Here is an 18,226-nt window from a genome sequence, read left to right on the forward strand (position 1 = left end):
CCGGGGCTGCGCAGCCCTCAGGGCTGTACCCTCGCAGTGGGGATCGCGGTGTCCGTCACGGCGGGCTGTGCCGGGCCCTGCCCGTGCTGGGCTCGGCTACAAACACTGCCCCCTCCCGGTATCGTCACCCCGGGCGGGCACGGCCGGGCCTGCGGGGGCAGCGCTCGGGGGCGGCCCCAGCGCCAGCCTCGGGCAGGGCCGCGGGCACCCGCTGTACCCCCAGGGACCGCCCTGAGTGCCCCCATCCCTTCGGCCCTGCCCACCTCCCTGTGTACTCCCATCCATCCCTGCCCACCTCCCTATGTGCCCCCATCCATCCCTGCCCACCTCCCTGTGTGCCCCATCCCTGCCCACCTCCCTGTGTGCCCCATCCATCCCTGCCCACCTCCTTGTGTGCCCCATCCCTGCCCCCCTCCCTGTGTGCCCCCATCCATCCCTGCCCACCTCCCTGTGTGCCACCTGCATCCTGGTGCCCCCATCCATGCCCTGCCGCCTGCCCTCCTGGTACCCCATCCCTGCCACTGGCTCCTCTGCACCCCATCCCTGCCTGCTGGCCGGTAGGCCGGCACAGGCAGGGCAGCAGCTGTGCCATCCTTCGGGGGCACAGAGCTGTTTGGGCATAAAGCAGCCTGTTGTTCAAACACGGGTGTGGAAAGGAGCACGTCAAATTGCAGAGATTGCGCTCTGCTGCTTAGGGCAGTAAATCCCAGTGAAGTCATGTTGTAAGCACCTAAACCCCTTTATGGATCTGGGCCCAAATCAGTCACAGAGTGTGAACTTGACTCAGATCACGGAAATCAAAGCTCCACTCTTAAGCTGCAGAATCAGCATCTTGTTCCTTGTGCAAAACAAAAAATTTCATAATTGATCCTTAACAAAGGCCCTTCCACACCTCACTCGTTTCTAAGGTTTGCTTTTTCAGACTTAACTGTGTAATAGGCCAAAGCCTTTTTCCTCGTTTCCTCAACAAAGTAGGTCTTAATCACTTGACACATTTTCCTTTTTTTTTCTTTTTTTTTTTTTTTCCCCCACATTTTGGAGGCAGCTCTCAGCCAGGCCGGTCACAGGTTTGGGCAATTTCTAGAAGACAAAGCCCCTTCTCTCATGCCACCCAAATCTACCTGGTCATTCCTCACTGGATGTGGTTCCCTGCACACCTTCATGGAAGGCAGGAAAATGAAATGACAAGTAAAAATGGAACTCTGGAGCTGATTCCATCTAGGAGCACACAAGTGCCTAGTAAGTCTTTATGAAGAAGTTGGGGTCATTGTGCACACTGACATGTCAGCTTTACACATTTTCCTTGCTTTTCAAGGCCTTTAGGATCAAACCCTCAATAATCCTAGACTCCTGTTCATAGTCAGGACCTGTAACCCAGGATGTAAAGTTCTTTGGCTTAAAAATTATCTCCCGTTAGAGAGAAAAATATCCTTTTTAAAATTGTTAACCTTGCTGACAGCATTTGATAGGCAGCCATGAAATGCTCCTGACTCACCTGATTTTTTTATGAAAGTCTTACCACATCCCTACCAAATCCAGGGATCCCTTCCCCACATTTTTCCCTGAGTTTCTCTGCTGCCATTAGCAGTAGTCACTGTTCTCAGAGCACCTTCACCTCTTCCCACTGCTCAGCTTCAAGCCAAAGGTCTGCCATGTGTACAGACTTACACTCACTTCTCTTGCAGGTCCTCCCAGTGTTCCTGGTGTTTTCTTAAATGGTGATAACATCTCAATTTTGCTTCTTCTTCTCCACATTTATTCCAGGACACCTCACTTTTCCACTTCCTTTCCAAACTATGGAACCACATTATAACTCTGCAGCTTCTCACTGCTCTGAATCTTGTAATTGTTCTTTTCCTTGTCGCACAACGTTTGGATCCCATGGCCTTGTGCAGCACAGCTGCCCAGCTGTACCTCAGTCCAAGCTGCAGTTCACTCAACTACAGCTGAGACACAGGTCTCAATTTTGTTTCCCCTTCCCTGTCCTATCACAGTCCTTGCCCTGTTTGAATTGTCTCAAAATCCTCCAGATCCTAAACCTTGAAGATCTTCACAAACCCGAAGTCAGCAGGACTTTGTTGGCTTCACATCACAAATCTATAAGCATTCTTCTCATGATTAATTGTGTCTGTGCAAGAATGTGTAGGCTCAGGCAATCACTAAGGTAATCAATAATGTATTGATTCTAGTTCACAGTAGGGACACACTGTGACTGTAACATCACTGCCTTGCTACCAATTCTACTTTCCAGGACACTGGTTTGGTTACCCATAACTAATGTGCTTGCTACTCACATAACATCAATTCCATTTACTTCCTTTTGTAACACTTTATTCTAAGATTTTGAGATGTTCTCTCTCATTTCATTACCCTTAAATTACACAAGTTACCTGCCATTCATGTTTTCTTTCCTTGGACTGCTTCCTTGGTGCCAGCACTTTCTTACTTCCTCTCTTCTTTCCCTGGAATGCCCAGAGTTCCAGAGTTCCAACTGTTCCTGCAGCAGACTATGCAAATTTTACAACAGATGAGATATATCCAGGCCAGGTGAGATACACCCTGATTCTAAAGAGCACAGGACAAGGTTTGTAGCTGTTGTTGCAGGAGCTGCTGTCTCTCCATCAGCTGCGTGACAGCTGAGCACTGCAGGGACAGCGAGGCCTTGTCCCCAGTGAAAGGGCCAATTGATTCCACTGCAGAGGGGAGAAGGAAGGTTTGGACCTGGGGGGTCAGCAGTTGAACCGGCTGTTTCTTTGGCAGCTCAGAGCTGTCAGACCAGTTCCCCTCAGGAATAATTCCTCTAACGCAGATGGAAGAGATAACACGGAGTCAAGGCAAAGCCTTCCCTGATGGAGGGCAGACAGGATGGACACAGCGGTGCTTCAGCTGCTGCAGAACAACCCCTGGAACACATTCCCTGCCCAAAGGCCAAAGGCTGTCACCCCTCCGGGTGAGAAAGGGTCTGTCAGTGAGGGACACCCTGTGATTGATGGGGTCCCTTCTGTGAGCGAGGGGGTGCAGTGGGGGATTGCTCATTTCACAAAGGCCAGCCTCCATTAACAACAGCTGCACAGTGACCTACTCAGGAAAAAGACAAGTGAAAATTCCATTTTGGAAGACAGCTGCCTAGAAATTAATATTTCCAAATTAATGTGGAGAGCCTAAATACTACTGCCTCAGGCACTTATGCCAGAAAGGTTAAGTGGCACATTTAATAGATAATCTCTATGATTAATTTATCAGAAAGAACCAAGTGGCTAATTTCCCCTAATTGAAATTTTGTGGTATGATAAAAAATTTTCATATATAATTCCACTTCCATTTAAATCCATTACTAACTTATTATATGAAACCAAACAAAACTACAGCTTGCAATCCTGCTTTCATTTTCCACTAAGGAAACAAACCCCTTGTGTGGCCACAAAGAAATTAGTAGAATGGATTCTCCTGACGACTGATAATAAAAAAAGGCATCAGACTTTCAAATCCACTCCCAGGCTTCAAAGACAAGAAAGGAGCCAGATTTGCAGAGCTTCACAGCTTTTGGGTTTAGCTGGGCGACAAACCTGAGTGCAAAATTGCTATGGGGATTTGGGTGAACTAGAGCTCACTTGGAGCAGCATTTTGGGGGATAAAAACCCAGAGCAACGTGAGGGCAGGTGACTGTGTCAGTGCACCAATTCTGAAATGCCTGAGCTGACTGCCTACATCTACATTTTAAGTATTTGTAATAAATGAAGTGCCCTACATTTTTAAGAGCGGGATGGCTTGCAAGGAGAGGTCAATTTTTTATTCAGAGTGGTCAGATACAAACTCTTCTTGAGATGTGGCACAGAAAGAGCAAACTTTTTGCTAAGGATAGACAGGAAGAAATTGCTCTGGATTTAACTTTGCTAAGTAAATCAGTTAAACAATTTGAGGGGGAAAAAACAGGGTACCTGGCATCTGCAACAGTGGAGCAAACTTGAAGGGGAGAAAGTAATACAGGTCTTACACAGAGCAGAGAGGGGCAGTTTCCATTTCTTTTTGGCCATGACGTGAAATGCGTGTGGAAAATGTCCATGTACTGTAAAATCAGTATCTTCATTAAATCCATGTTTTTTCCTGCCCTGTTATTTTTGTTCCTGGGCTTGTCTATTCAAAATACTTTTCAAGTCTTTCTTGATGGTCAGCACAGCAATCCCAGGCAGTGCTCACTCTGGTTAAGGCTCCCACTGCTCATTCTGTGTATGCTGTATTGCTTCTCTATGGGCATTGATTCCTGTATGCAGCAACTGTTTGGTTCCAGTAGCTCTGTGGTTCATGTAGTGCTCATAAGGACTTTGGGTCATTAGATAAAACAAAATTTTGGCACGTGCAGGTTTAGGAAATGTGGATATTGATGGATCCTGTGCAGATGCACTCCTCGAATCCACTCTGCAGACAGCTGGCACTCCTAACCTGCCGCAGGACACCTCAGTGTGGCAGTGCTGAGAAAGCGAACCCCTGCTGAGTCACGGATGGGGCTCCCCACGCCCCATCCCACTCTTGCACCACAGCCTTTGTACCAAAGAGCGCAGCTGTCGATCAGCTTTCTAACACGTGAACGTGTCTTGGCTAGAAAGTACCACCGGGTTTTTATGTCCCGCAGGTTTTACAGGTTTTCAAACTCACGCAGAGAGAAATTCCGCAGATTGCACTCCCTTCCCCTTGGGATGGGGGCAGGGATTTGTAACCGGTCCTGCCCGCTCTCGGCAGGCTTTGCCCTGGACGCAGCCTGGGGTGTGCGGGAGGGGGCACATGGGAGCAGAGCTGGAGCCCCAGGCCCGCGGCCCTGCCCAGCAGCGCCTGAAACGCGGCCCCTCGGCAGCTGCGGGCGGCAATCAGCCACTGCGGAGCGCTGCGGGAGCACGGGAGTGCGGGATGTGGGAGTGTGGGAATGCAGCGGTGCGGGAATACAGAGGTGGGGGGTGCCGGAGGTGCGGGCATGCAGAGGTGCGGGCATGCATGCAGAGGTGTTGGAATGCAGAGGTGCGGGAATACAGAGGTGTTGGAATGCAGAGGTGCGGGAATGCATGCAGGGGTGCGGGAATGCAGAGGTGAGGGAATGCAGAGGTGAGGGAATGCAGAGGTGCGGGAATGCATGCAGGGGTGCGGGAATGCAGAGGTGCGGGAATGCAGGGGTGCGGGAATGCAGAGGTGCGGGGTGCCTACGGTGCCGCTGCTGTGCCGGTCGTGGCCGAGAGGTGGCGGCCCCGCACCGAGGATTGGCCCCTGCGGGAGGGCCCGGCCTGTCCCTCCCCACACCTGCCTTGTCCTCGTCCCTCCCCACACCTCTCTTGACCTGCCCTGCCCCTGCCCTGTCCCTCCCCACACGGGCAGGAAACGGGGTAAAACTTCCTCAGAGGCACAGAAATTGTCAGACTAGGGGTTTTTTCATATTGGAATTATATCAGCAATTTTACTAAGCAAAATAATAGTATTCTGTGATTTAATATATTGATTACTGATTTGAGAAGAGAGCAAAGATCTGAAAAGAGAGCAGTAAAATCTAGGTGATGGGTTATTTATATGAAGGTTAGAGAGAACCAGAAAGAACTCCAAATATTATTCCCTTCAATTAGGGAGCATCAGCTGGGCAGGCTGAGGGCACAGAGCTCAGATGTGGTAACTCCAAAGGGTTGTGCTATGGAATGGAACAAGAGGAGTCACTTGTATCAATCACAGCATTCTCAGAAAGGGTCACAGAGAGCAGACTGAGGTCAAAACAAGTGAACAGAATGTTGGGATGCATAAGAAAAATGATAATTAGGAAGCTAAAGAATATAAGAGAAATCAGTGCCTTCATCTGGAAGAAAGTGTAATGATGCAGGTTGGAAAAAAGGACACCTCAGAGTCAGGTGAAATTAACAGAAGGATGAGAAGAATGACCTGGGCAAGGGAAAAGGCAAACTGAAAGAAGTTTGGGGTTTACCCTAAAAATGAATCAGGCATGGAAGGCCTGTGACAAAAAAAAAACAAACATAAAAATTACAGAAGATTACAGAAAAGGTAGACTTTGAACTTCAGTTACTCACTGTCCTGTAACAGGAAAACAAGGGGAAATTTGTTGCGAAATGCAAAAATAACAGTAATAAATGAATATAAACGTGTAATTATATTACAAAACTTAATTGTTAAGGGAAATCATCGAGATCAACAATTTCACAAGACTCAAAAAGAGTTTCAGTGGCTAAATTGTTCTCAGTGGTACTGGAAAGTAGTGATTGAATTAAAAATTGTGGAAAGTATATTAAAATGTCATGCCTAAAGTTTTTACCACTCAAAACAGATTTAAGATTAAGATCTAATATGTACAGCAGATTATTCATTATTAGGTAAACAATTGCTATACCCACACAAACTGCTGTTGTGAGCTGTGTCCTGCAGTGACCCTATTCTTTAATTCCACTGGAATCACAAACAGATTCAGCAAGCCTGTGCAGAGATGCATTTCAAGGGAAATGGCTTCCTAATTTGCACATTGTTTACCCTAATCTGAGACAGCAGCTTTCTGAAAAAAATATATTTAAGGTGATGCAAACCTTTGCCTTTCTGCAGAACAGCCAACAGCGTCTCTGTTCTTTCCTTGAACATGCAGCTCCTTCAGCTCCTCAGAGCACTGCCTGGCTTCTTAGCTCTCAAATCTGGGCTCCCAAATATCCAGGCTGCATTAACATCCTGCAGTTGTTCAGTCCCTGCCGAAATTGTTCCTGCTCCTTTTGGGCTAACTGGAAGGGAGATCCATGGAGCTCACCAGTGCCTGAGCAGTTAACATCTCTGTAAATCCCTGGCAGGGAACACACACGGCAGGGACCCCCAATCTGCTTCTTCCTGAAGAACCCAGTATTTCCATGCCTCAGCTACCAGCCCACGAGATGAGTACAATCACACACTTTACACCAGTGGTAATGAGTTAATTAACATTTCTTAAGGTCCTGAAACCTCAGATTAATAGTGCTCTGGAGTATAAAGACATAATATTATTTCACTGAGCATTTGTCATTTAAAAAGCTCTGTGCCTAAAGCTTTAATCAAACTCTGTAAGATGAGAGCAATTGCCTTTTTGTCACACTTGGGTCTCTTGTCTCTGCCAAGATGCATGTGTAGTTAAACCCCAGATTTCCTTGGAGAGGAGCAAGGGTACTGCTGTTTGTATGGTCAAGGAAGGCAAATCCAGCAGCAGAATCCTACACTTTAGAGAGGTCCACAGCTCTTCTAAGAGCTATTTTTACAAGATGCTTTTCCTGAATTTACAAATCAGGATATTATATCACTTCTATTAGCACAGAAAAATATTTCCTCTTCAGTTGTTTTGCTAGAGCTCCCAAGTCTTAGTGTCTCTAAAATATCCTTTTTTTCTAACAAAGACTGCTTTTTTTTTGAGATGAAACAATTACTAGCTACCAGATTTAAATCTGTTTTGGTAGCATAGGAATACATTCTTCTGGGATACAACTCCTCTCTACACAATGGATTTTAACCACTGTGTAGGAAATAAATTTACAATTTACCCTTATGTTATATCAGAAAGCCAGGGTATTGCTTTGAATAATAAGCAAACAACCATGAATTTTCAGTGACATCCACTGCTACACAAGTCAGAGCTTTTAATGGTGGTCAAGAACACTTACTTGACTAGAACAAAATCCCCTCAGATATGTACGTGTGACTGGAGGCTAAAATTTCATGGTCAATTAGCAATTGTGGCACAGACATTAACGCAGGAAATGCTGAGACCCCAACGACTCCACCAGCAGCAAACCAGGCCCAGCAAGAGCTGCTGAGAAGCTGCAGTGGCACATCAGGGTGCTCACCTGGACCTGCAGAGTGTGTCTGTGCAGAAACCCTGCTCTCTTCCAAGAACCCAGCATGCAGCAGGGGTTTCTCACTCAGCCCCACCCTGTGGCTCAGCACCCTGCCCAGGCAGTGACAGTGGGGATGCTCCAGCCTGGATGGCTCCTTGCAGGATGCTGGCCTGCAATCCTCCCCCTGCCGGGCTAACAGGACACCTCTGAGCACACCCATCCTTCTCCTGTGTTCTGGGAGGCTTTTTGTGTGTAATCAGTGCTGGTTACACGATTCAGGTAAATCCCTTCACAAGGATTTTTAGACATTACACACCTCTTGCAGTTCAAGGCTTCTTTCCCTTCACAAGCAGAGAAGCTGAAATGAGGTTTTCACTCTGAAAGGTGTTTGGGAGAAAACCAATGGTGCTTTCTCTGATTTTTTTATACCACATTTGTTCTACAATACAGATCTCTCTATTTACATATAGTTGTCAGCCTGGCCCACTGACCATTAAAAGTTACTATTGCTGACTTCAACATGAAAATGAATAGAAATTCAGGAAGCTCAATCAGTGATTCTGCTCCTGCTGCAATGGCCAGGAAGCTGACTCTGCCCTACCTGCAATAGTGGTGTCAGAGGGACAACACAAACCAGCAGGAAAAGCACTCAGGTGAAAAGAAAGCAAGTAGTTTGTTTTTTTTTTCATACAGAGGGATAGCAAAGTTGTTAAATTACGTGTCCTCTTTACCTGTATTCACAGTAAAAGCACTTGCCAGGTTCCCAGAGGAATTCCTTGCCCAAGCCTGGTTTGCTGGTGTGTGATCCAGCCATCCTGGGCTCTTGTTTTCCCAAGGGGAGCCCAGCAGTTAGGGAAATTCTGCTGAAAACAATGGGAAATTCATTTTGGTGCTAGTTGAACTGTGTCAGTTCCCATAACTATTACTTTTTCAGGTAATTGCTGTATTTATTATCAGTTGTGTTACCATTAATTAAATATTCATTATTATAATTATGCATAATTACACAAGGTACTTATTTTGCACATATACTACAAAATAGAGAGTAAAGGTCTTAAAACACCCCCTGGGATAAAATGCTACATCTTTCCAGGTCAGAAGTACTTTTCTCAATGGAAATGGTTTAATACAGACATTTAAGTTACTCTGGTTTCCAGAAAAATAACTTTTTGGCAGTCATAGGGCCTGTTAAATTGAACACAGTGCACACATGTGAGGATCAGGAATCTGCAGTACCAAGCAGGAGGTGGCTGTAACTGCTTTGATCATGTGCATATCAATTCTGGCACGTTCCCTGGGTGGGAGATTTCGCACACAAGGCGAGTCCCCAACGGGAGGCAAAGGCAGCTCTAAAGCATTACCCACGTGCAGTTCTTGGCAGGTGACCCACTGAGGCAGAGTTTTGAGCCTTGTGCCCTGCACTGCTCTCATTTCTGGGCCTGGGAATGTAACCCCCATCAGTGGAGAGAGTAGGGATGTGCCACTGCATCTGCTGCAAAGCTGCCTAAAAATACCCCCCAAGTGGACAAGGCCATTTGGTGTTCTAGGGGCACAAACCAGGCTGTCAGCACAGATTAATGAGTGTTCAGCTACATGCCAAACACATCTCTCCTTAAAATCCCAGCTCTGGAGACTGGATCTTTCAAAAAGAGCTACATGTTACTGTTCTCTCTACAGAGTCTGTTTGAAATACCTGCCTGTATTTTTTTGCCTGTTATCAGACTCCTTGAATTTAAAAGGCATGGTCAGAGGGCACAAATTACTACAGTGCAAATAAGGGCAGGTTCCTAAATCACAGACACAACTTTGTACCTCGCCCTTCACGGTGCCATCCAATTTTGCAGAGGGTAAACTCTCCAGATCTCTGCATTGTTGAGGTTTCCAAATTCCTACTGAATTGGATTTTGAAGATATTTACAAATATTATTGTTAATTCATAAATTGCTGACCTTGAAACAAAGTCCTACAGGTATTGTCTGTAAAATGGGAGTGTGATCAGACACAGAATGGAATCCCAGTAACTGCAGGTCTGGGCCTTCGTGAGAGCTGGGTGTAAATGGATCTCAGTGCAAGATCAGCGCCACGATTTTTAAAAATCATTTAGAAAAAACATGACTGAAGCTAATGGGCTCTAAATATCTTTTGTTATTGCTACTGTAGTTATGGCTGCAAATCCCTAAATTACATGTATACTACGCTACAGCCAGAGCAGAGAGCTTTACAAAGATTTCTGTTTGTATGTTTTGACAAAAATGATTACAGACTCTTAAAAACGTAGGTTATAAAACCACTACAGATTGAACTTCATTCTTATCATGCACTGTGCTGGTCTGCCAATTCTGCATGCACAGACACCACGAGAGAGACTGTTCCAAAGCCTCATGAGCTCGTTTTTCGCAGGAAACCACCATTCCAAGAATTGTGAGCTGAAGAAAAACATGAAGTTGCAATCAGAAGGCCTAAATTAGCAACTCTGAAGACTGTCAGTATGTTTTGTAATCCACGGGAGGAGAAAACCACAAGTCCTGCTAGGGACAAGTGTGTCTAATATCCAAATCTGACATTTCTGTAACCATCCATCACTGGGATCACCACCCATGCACAGCCAAGAGTTTGATACTTTAACAGAGGGGACAAGCTCACATGTTTGTGGGCAATTATTCCAGGAAACAGAAAATCATGTTACCTCAGCAGCTCTACAGATTCTTTCTTCTCTAGAAAAAATGTGGAGCAGATTGGGGGATACCATGTGCATGTTGTACATTTTAATTTAAGAACACAATAAGAGAAGCTTTCCACTACTTTTAGGCTTACCTACTGATTAGGGGTTTTATTTCCTACATGACTGTGCATTTCAATCTCTTTTGCTCTCCTTTTTCTTTTGTGCTAAACCAAACATTTGTCACCTCCATTGCCATGGTTGAAATAGTTTCCCATTAAAGAGGAACAAGAGTAAACTCTGTATCCTACTATTTATTGCCTTCTCATCTTCCAGCTCCTGGAATGACAATCATCCCTGAGATGTACACGCAGTGTGTTGACACTCAAGACCACTGTGAAAGCTTAACTTTGCAAGATCTATATCAAATAACTTCCTCACTGTAACTCTTGGAATTCCAAAAGAAAACCAACATATGCAAACCCCCAAAACAGAAAACAACTTCTACGGCCTAAGATCACTCTACTACTCCCTTATCTTTCAGTAAGTGTTGGCTTGCTGTTGTGTGCCTCAAAGCATCTGGAATACGCATATTTGAGTTACAGAATCATGACCATCAGCGTGAAATGAAAAAAAGATGCACCTGTAGGTACTGTTTATCTGCTTCTTTATTATTTAGCAGTTCACACACAGAGGGAACATCGTTCTTCCCCTCAAAGCTCAGCTGTCAGATGCTCCTGCATCCCTGGCACGTGTCCAGCAGTGCAGGATATCTGCACCCAATAACACAGCCAGTTGTGCACCATTTTCACTGAGGAAGCTTAAAGAGCAAGCAAACAAACAAAAAATTACTGGGCAGTGTATCATCAGCTGCAGTTTAGCGATGAGGAGAGTGAGCTGCTCCAACCTGCTGTCAGGTGTATCGAGGAGAACCCAGCCCAGGGGCCGGACCACAGTGCAAGAAAAACACACACACTCCTGGCAGCACTTACCCAGAAAGTATGAGAGCAGCAGGAGCTGACTGAACAAACCAGGAACCTGAAACCAGCCAGTGAGCTCAGCTATGCTGGTTTTCCTGCTGGAGCCAGAGGAAAATGGTGCTCAGCCAACCAAGCACTGGGAGCTGCTCTGGTCCCTCGGATAACACCCCAGACTGGGCTGCCAAGCTTTAGCAGATAAGTGCCCCTCTCCTCTGTCAACATCCTGAATGTCTTCCCAAGCACAGGACAGACAGGTGGCCAAAGCTCCAGCATGGCCAAGAACTAGCTCACAGGCAGCTCACATTTCATGATGTCACCAGGAGACCTGGTCTGGCCTGGCCAGGACACCCAAAAGGCTCCGTGTGGAGGGGCACAGCAGAGTCATTTATGCAGGAAGCTTTGTCAGTCTCCTGTCTTGTGGATTCCTGCCCTCCTGTAAGTGGGTGACTTCAGTCCCAGTCTCAGGCACACACTGATATATGACACACAGTGAAATACTGAGTGTTCAGTAATCAATGAAGAAACCCCACAGAAAAGCCTACAGGGTTCAACCCTAGTCAGGCCTGCATGAGATCACAGCTTTATCCACCACACTCTTCTGTGTGGTACCAAGTAATTTAGCAAAGTTTTGCCCATGACTTAAATGTTTCTCTGTTACCCTTCTGCTCAACTTACTTTCGTAATTCCATGTTCTCCATTACAAAATTACTCCTTATTTGGCAGTTTCCTAAAATACAAAAAAATCTTTACAGGCAAAAGGTCGTGACAGGACCATTAAGGCAGTTGAGATTTAGTTGCCTTTGCTACAGTGCCCTCACAGAAACCAAGGCAATGCAATAGCAGTTGCTCTCCAGTCCCCCTGCAACAATCCTGTGCTGCAGGAACTACCACATGGAAATCCTTTAAACCTATCATTTAGGCTTCTTTCTAGACTACTTTAAATATTTATATATATATTTATAAACATATACAATTTTTTGTATATTTAAATAAACTTAAGTTAAAATGAATTAAAATAAGAATTTCATGTCCAATATAAGACACCAAGATAGCCAAATTCTGTTATCTGAAACATATATAACACCTTAATGCAGTCAGCTGAACAAGGTCAAACAAGCAGAAGCCTCTAATTTCTAACACTTAGTAGAAGGGACACTATTTTTCTATACCTGTTTATAAATGCTCTAGAATTAATTCTAAATTTTGTTTCACTTCTTCTTACGGAGTATTTAGACTCTATAACATTAGAAGTTCTCAATACACTATTAATAAGCTGGGTCAGCTACACAGAATTACATTTTACTCTTTGTCACAACCTTAACAGTGGCATCTACTTAAAGACTATACTCTTTTCTAAGAGTAATTTTCTAACTTCAGTCTGGTTCTCATTCCCACATTTACAGCATGTCTGTTTTAAACCAATATTCTAAGCTCTAGTATGACCAAATGTCTACAGTTCTTTTGTCTCACAAATATTCTCTCTCAGCACCTCCACATTTGAGGCATACCTTGAACAGTTCTAAGCCAACTGCTAATCATTCATTATCACTCACTACTCATCAGAATAAATTTCTGAACTACAAAAACTTCTCCAGTGCTGAGCTGGCCATGTAAACTATTTTACCACAGCTGGCTCAGAAGTACATTTTTGTGGTTTTGCAAGCTGATTCCTTTTCGTGAAAGTTTTCAAGAAAACAAGCAAAATGAGATCCCAGACATCTGAATCACCAGACAGTAAAAAAAAAAAATTATACATATGTTGAAGTATTTGACTTCCTAAAGCAAAAATACGAACTGCCAGTGACCCCTTTGTGTGTGCAGTCAGAGCACCCCACTCCTGGGCCCAGCCAGCTGCTTGCAACAGGTAACACATTTACTCCAGTCCAGTCCTTCATTTCAGCCCAACTGGAAGTCAGGTTTTTAAGCAGAACAGCAATTAAAAAACAAACCCATCTCCTTCATCTCTGGACTAGGGACACCGACCTTATAAATGTCTGAAATTCTTCCACTGCCTGTAAACAAAAATGGACTGCAGGCAGCCATGATCATGTGCCACCCTGACAAAACATTCTTACTCCTTGGCTACTTTTTGGAAAGGTTATTTGCTGTCAATCAAGTGACAAGTTCTGCTTATAATAATGGTGATGACATCAGACCTGTAGAAGAGAAGATTAGTATGGGGAGTCTAAATATATAAACCAGAAGGTCACAGGACACATCCAATGTCAGTTGAAGTCAATGGCTTCCATTCAGTTCGATCAAAACTGGATCCATGGAGCATTAAGAGATTCATATCTTAATTATTCAAAATAAATATTTATTTATTTTCCCTACAGCCAGTATGGTTTGCAGACTCGGATTTTTTCAGGTGACCCGGATCTCTGATGTGTCTGACAAGAAAAGGTGCTCGTCCCTGTTTTTATTTTTAGGTGGCCATGTCTAGTCAGTCATTTCATCCTTTCCAAAGTGGGACTGCCCCGTGGAGGGGGGCAGCAATTGTTGCAAACAGCAGGCTGGGGGCTCTGCCCACACACTGCTGGTGCCATTTGGTGGTGTTTACAAAGCCACTGGGCAAGAGGCCAGCTCGTGCTTTGAGCCTCAGGTTGGACACAATGGTTGGTCAGTGTGCTGAGGGTATAAAGCTCAGGTCAGCAGCTTTTCCTGTCGGGCAGCAAATAACTGAATTTCATTGGTCTCCAGCGGGATTTCAGTCGGCCAGGGCTGCAGGACAAAAGGACTGTTCCACCCCGACAGCTGGAATGGATGATTTGGGAAATGTATTTTTAGAAGTCCTGTTTGCCTACATGCATGCCTGCATTGTCAAACATCCAGGCAGCAAGAGGGCTCAGGCTCCGAGCCACGAGGGCTGTGACATACTGTACAAACTGTACCACACAGCTCCAGCTACCCTGCATTTCCATTACTGCTCCCAACAACTCACAGACACAGCCCAAACACCAGTGCAGCACCCCTGCTGTTCTCCCTGCACTTCCACATGCTGTCACCACAGCACTCACAGGAGTCAGCAACCACAAAGGGAAAATCACTGCTGATACAATAGGATATTAGTGGTCAAAGCCTGTTCTCCAAAATCACCCTGGTTTTCCCCACATTTCCTTTTCCTAAACATAAACCTGATTAACAGAAACAAACTCTTGTAAATTAGCTTTTTCCTTTAACAAGACAACATACTCTTGTGGGATTTTATTGCTAACATTCATCCTCCTAATCTTATCCCACACCTTGCTGATAGGCATATCCTCATTAACATCTGCTCATGGCTATTGTGCCAGTGCTGCTTTTTCCCCAAGCTAATGATTTCTTCCTCCTATGGCCCATGACATCCAGTTGCACTCCTAATACATTTCAAAGCTGGTTTCCTATCTCTAAACAACATTATTACATTTTTTGTTTAAACAGTGCACTGATTTCCTTCCTTTCCTATTCAATGGAGGTCTTGGAAAGCAATTTTCACATATAGGTAACATCAATGGGAAAATCATGAATATAGCTGAATGCATCTATTCTATGCTGATTTACACAGGACTTTACAAAATAGTTACTCATACTAACCATCTTTCGTAACAGATAGAACTCACAAAATAAAAATAGAATATTCAGGATAAATATTGCATTTATGCCTTCAGGAAAATAATTTTAATGTACAGTGCCACAATAGATCTCTACACTCTGTATTTTCTAGTCCTGAAGAGTTTCCCCTTTATTCTGCATTGGTTACACCCTCTGTTGAACTGCACGTTTTCATGCCCTGTTCATATTAGGAAGTGTGAACTTCCTATTTATTTCACAGTCTGTCTAACATTCCTGCCATCTGGTAAGACATATTAGCTTTAAGGCTGAGATTCTTACCAGTCTTTTGTGCCTTTATGCTCTTAATCTATAAATTTCATCTGTAGGAAATTTCAAATAAAATGTCTGATCTTCAGAGACAGTTATGTGTTAAAAGTTGTTATACAGCACTGTAAAAAACCCTTATAAAAATATGTAAATAAATCAAGCAAGTCAAAATAAACGTCCTGATGGAGGGCCAGACTGGGAATGAGAGGCTGGAGAGCAGAGCTGGGAAAGGGCCCTGGGGGTGCTGGTGGTGCCAGCTGTCCCTGAGCCAGCAGTGCCCTGGCAGCCAGGAGGGACATCCCTGTCCTGGGGCAGCAGGGAGGGGATTGTCCCGCTCTGCTCTGCCCTGGGGCGGCCTCACCTCAACATTGGGGCACTTTGGGGGACACAATGGAAGGGAGAGATTGAGCCATTGGAGAGTGTCCAAAGGAGGGACACGGAGATGGGGAAGGGCCTGGATTTGGAGCCGTGTGAGGACACTGAGGGCACTTGGTGTGTTCAGCTGGAGCAGAGGAGACTGAGGGGAGACCTCCCTGCAGCTCCAACTGCCTGGGCAGGGGCAGAGGAGGGGCAGGACTGAGCTCTGCTCTGGGGGGACCAGGGACAGCCCCCAGGGAATGGCTGGAGCTGTGTCAGGGCAGGCTCAGGGTGGATCTCAGGGAAAGGTTCTTCCCCCAGAGGGTGGTTGGCACTGAACAGGCTCCCCAGGGCAGTGGGCACAGCCCCAAGGCTGCCAGAGCTGCAGGAGGGTTGGGATGATGCTCTGGGGCACAGGGGGTGACTCTTGGGGATGGGCCTGTGCAGGGCCAGGATGATCCTTGTGGTGTCCCTTCCAACTCAGCACATTCTGTGACTCTGTGAACTGCACGTTGGTAAACACAGAGTAGGACAGAAGGAGTTGTGGTGGGTGGCCACCAGCTGTGCAATGTCACTGCCAGCTGCTCACCAGGGCAGGAGGTGGCTGCAATCCTGAAGCACTGTGACACAGCCAAGAACTGCGGGGTGGCTTGGAGAGGAGAGGGTTTCTGAAGAACAGTTCTCAAGTGGGAAATGTCAACAGCTCACCAGAGCCCAGACTTCTTTTGGGACAGACCCGGAGTGGACAGGCCATGTGACTCAAGTGTGAGTGGCAATGTTGGCCTTAGTACCTCCTGATGGTTTCCTTCTTCCTCCAACAGCCCCAGCACTGCTCTGGGTGACACAAGACCAACTTGAGCTCTTCCAGAGCCAGTCACAGCTAGGAAGCTCCAGACTGGACACCCTGCTTCCCACAGCCAGGGAATACAAGCATCCCAAAAAAGACATGCCTGTCTCTGTGTGTTAATCTCTCTCTCTCTCTTCATTCCTTAAAAAAGAAAACCCCAAACCCAAACCAACACAAAAACAAGAGGCATTTTGTGAGGGTTTTTTTTTTTTTTTTCCACTTGTTAGGTCTAGCCTCAAAATCTGGCCTGGGAGGAAGGAAAATCCATCCCAGTATTTTATTTTCTCCTTCCCTTCCTCTTCAGGCTCCTTTTGACTTCCTTTACACTCAGTTTTTCCACTTCCTACCTAGACCTCCCTTCCAATCAAAACCTTGTTGAAACCTTACCAGAGCAGTTCTTATCTTTCTTTTTTTTTAAATCAGTATTTCCTCTACCATTTAGTTAAAAGTAGGAAAAAAAAGGAAAAAAGTTACCATTTCGAGTCCTTTATACATTCAGTATATAGCCTTCCAGTACAAAGAATACTCCAACACCTCTCTCTCTCTAGGAGCCAACAATATGACAGCCTTCTGTTCCCTTGTGTCTTTCCAAGTATTTCCCAGGTATCTCTTAATTTGAGGACTAAATTTACTAGGCAGAGACACACTTAGCAGACATGCAAGAATCAGGAGAGTTCAGAGGGAGGCACTGATGAGAAGCCCAGTCTGCCAGCAACCATCTGTTCCAGAGAGGGAAACAAAGCCACAGATTGCTCCCAGGCAGCTCCCCGCAGACACTACTTGAGGACTATTTCTAGTTTGTGGCTGGAAGGTGTGCAATAAATTGACAATTTCACTTCTTCCCACAGAGTTTTCTGATTAGCAGCACTGAAATTACTGTTATTTTCACTTTATGAGTATCGTAATCCAAGTGTGTGGGTTTGGGTTTCTTTGAGGGGGGAACTAGAGGCAGATGATTGGATGCTGAGCCCTGTAGGCAAAATTTTTGCCTGCATATAATCCAACAGTTTTTAACTACTCTCCTACTATACACATTGCCTTATTTCCTAACTTCTACCAGACATTTCTGTATATTTAAAATGTTTGTTCCATGTAAAATATAAGATTCTAAATAAGTCCTGTAAATAAAAACCAATCACTTTTTACTAAGAAAGAAAGATTAACAGAAGACTATTTCTATGGAAAGAGGATTTGAAAACACATCATACTACACAGCAAACTTTTCTGTACAAAATCTGCATTAAGCCTGAGAAATAATATCAAACCAGTTTAAACTGGCACAGCAAAGCCATCACAGACCAGGCCTATTTCTGAACAATTGCTAAAGCTGGCAGCTCCACGACAGTCATGTCCAAGGGATCCATTTGAGATAATGTTTGTGCATTTTACCTAATTCCTAAATAAATCCACGGAGCAGCAGCAGCAGTTCCATCCTGCAGCTTGCTCAGCGGGCGGCTCTGGATGGGAGGAACAACGGAGAACTTCGCAGGTGCCGCCGGGGATCTCCATTTCCATTTCCAGAGGCTCTCCTGAGGCAGGACCGCAAAACAACGCAGTGAGAAACCTCAAAATTTTAAGCACACATAAAACATTCCCTGATTATTTCCTCCCCTTCTCCCGTGCCAGGCCGCCCCGCGGCCTCTTTCCCCCGCGCTCCCCTCACGGCCGGGCCCGTCCCTGGCGGTCCGTGTCACCCCTG

At 45.4% G+C, this 18,226-nt stretch overlaps 1 long non-coding RNA gene across 1 annotated transcript; it reads right to left on the bottom strand.

Moving 5' to 3' along the window:
• Positions 1-1,240: 1,240 nt before the first annotated feature.
• On the bottom strand, positions 1,241-18,168 carry LOC126637922 (uncharacterized). Its single transcript, XR_007628463.1, has 3 exons — positions 17,917-18,168; positions 5,356-8,686; positions 1,241-5,313 (listed from the first exon to the last, which is right to left on the bottom strand). It is a non-coding gene; the product is annotated as an uncharacterized LOC126637922 (long non-coding RNA).
• Between the last annotated feature and the right edge of the window lie 58 nt (positions 18,169-18,226).

Source organism: Myiozetetes cayanensis, unplaced genomic scaffold, assembly GCF_022539395.1.
Source record: "Myiozetetes cayanensis isolate MyiCay16 unplaced genomic scaffold, myiCay2020 scf16, whole genome shotgun sequence".
Classification (NCBI taxonomy): Eukaryota; Metazoa; Chordata; class Aves; order Passeriformes; family Tyrannidae; genus Myiozetetes; species Myiozetetes cayanensis.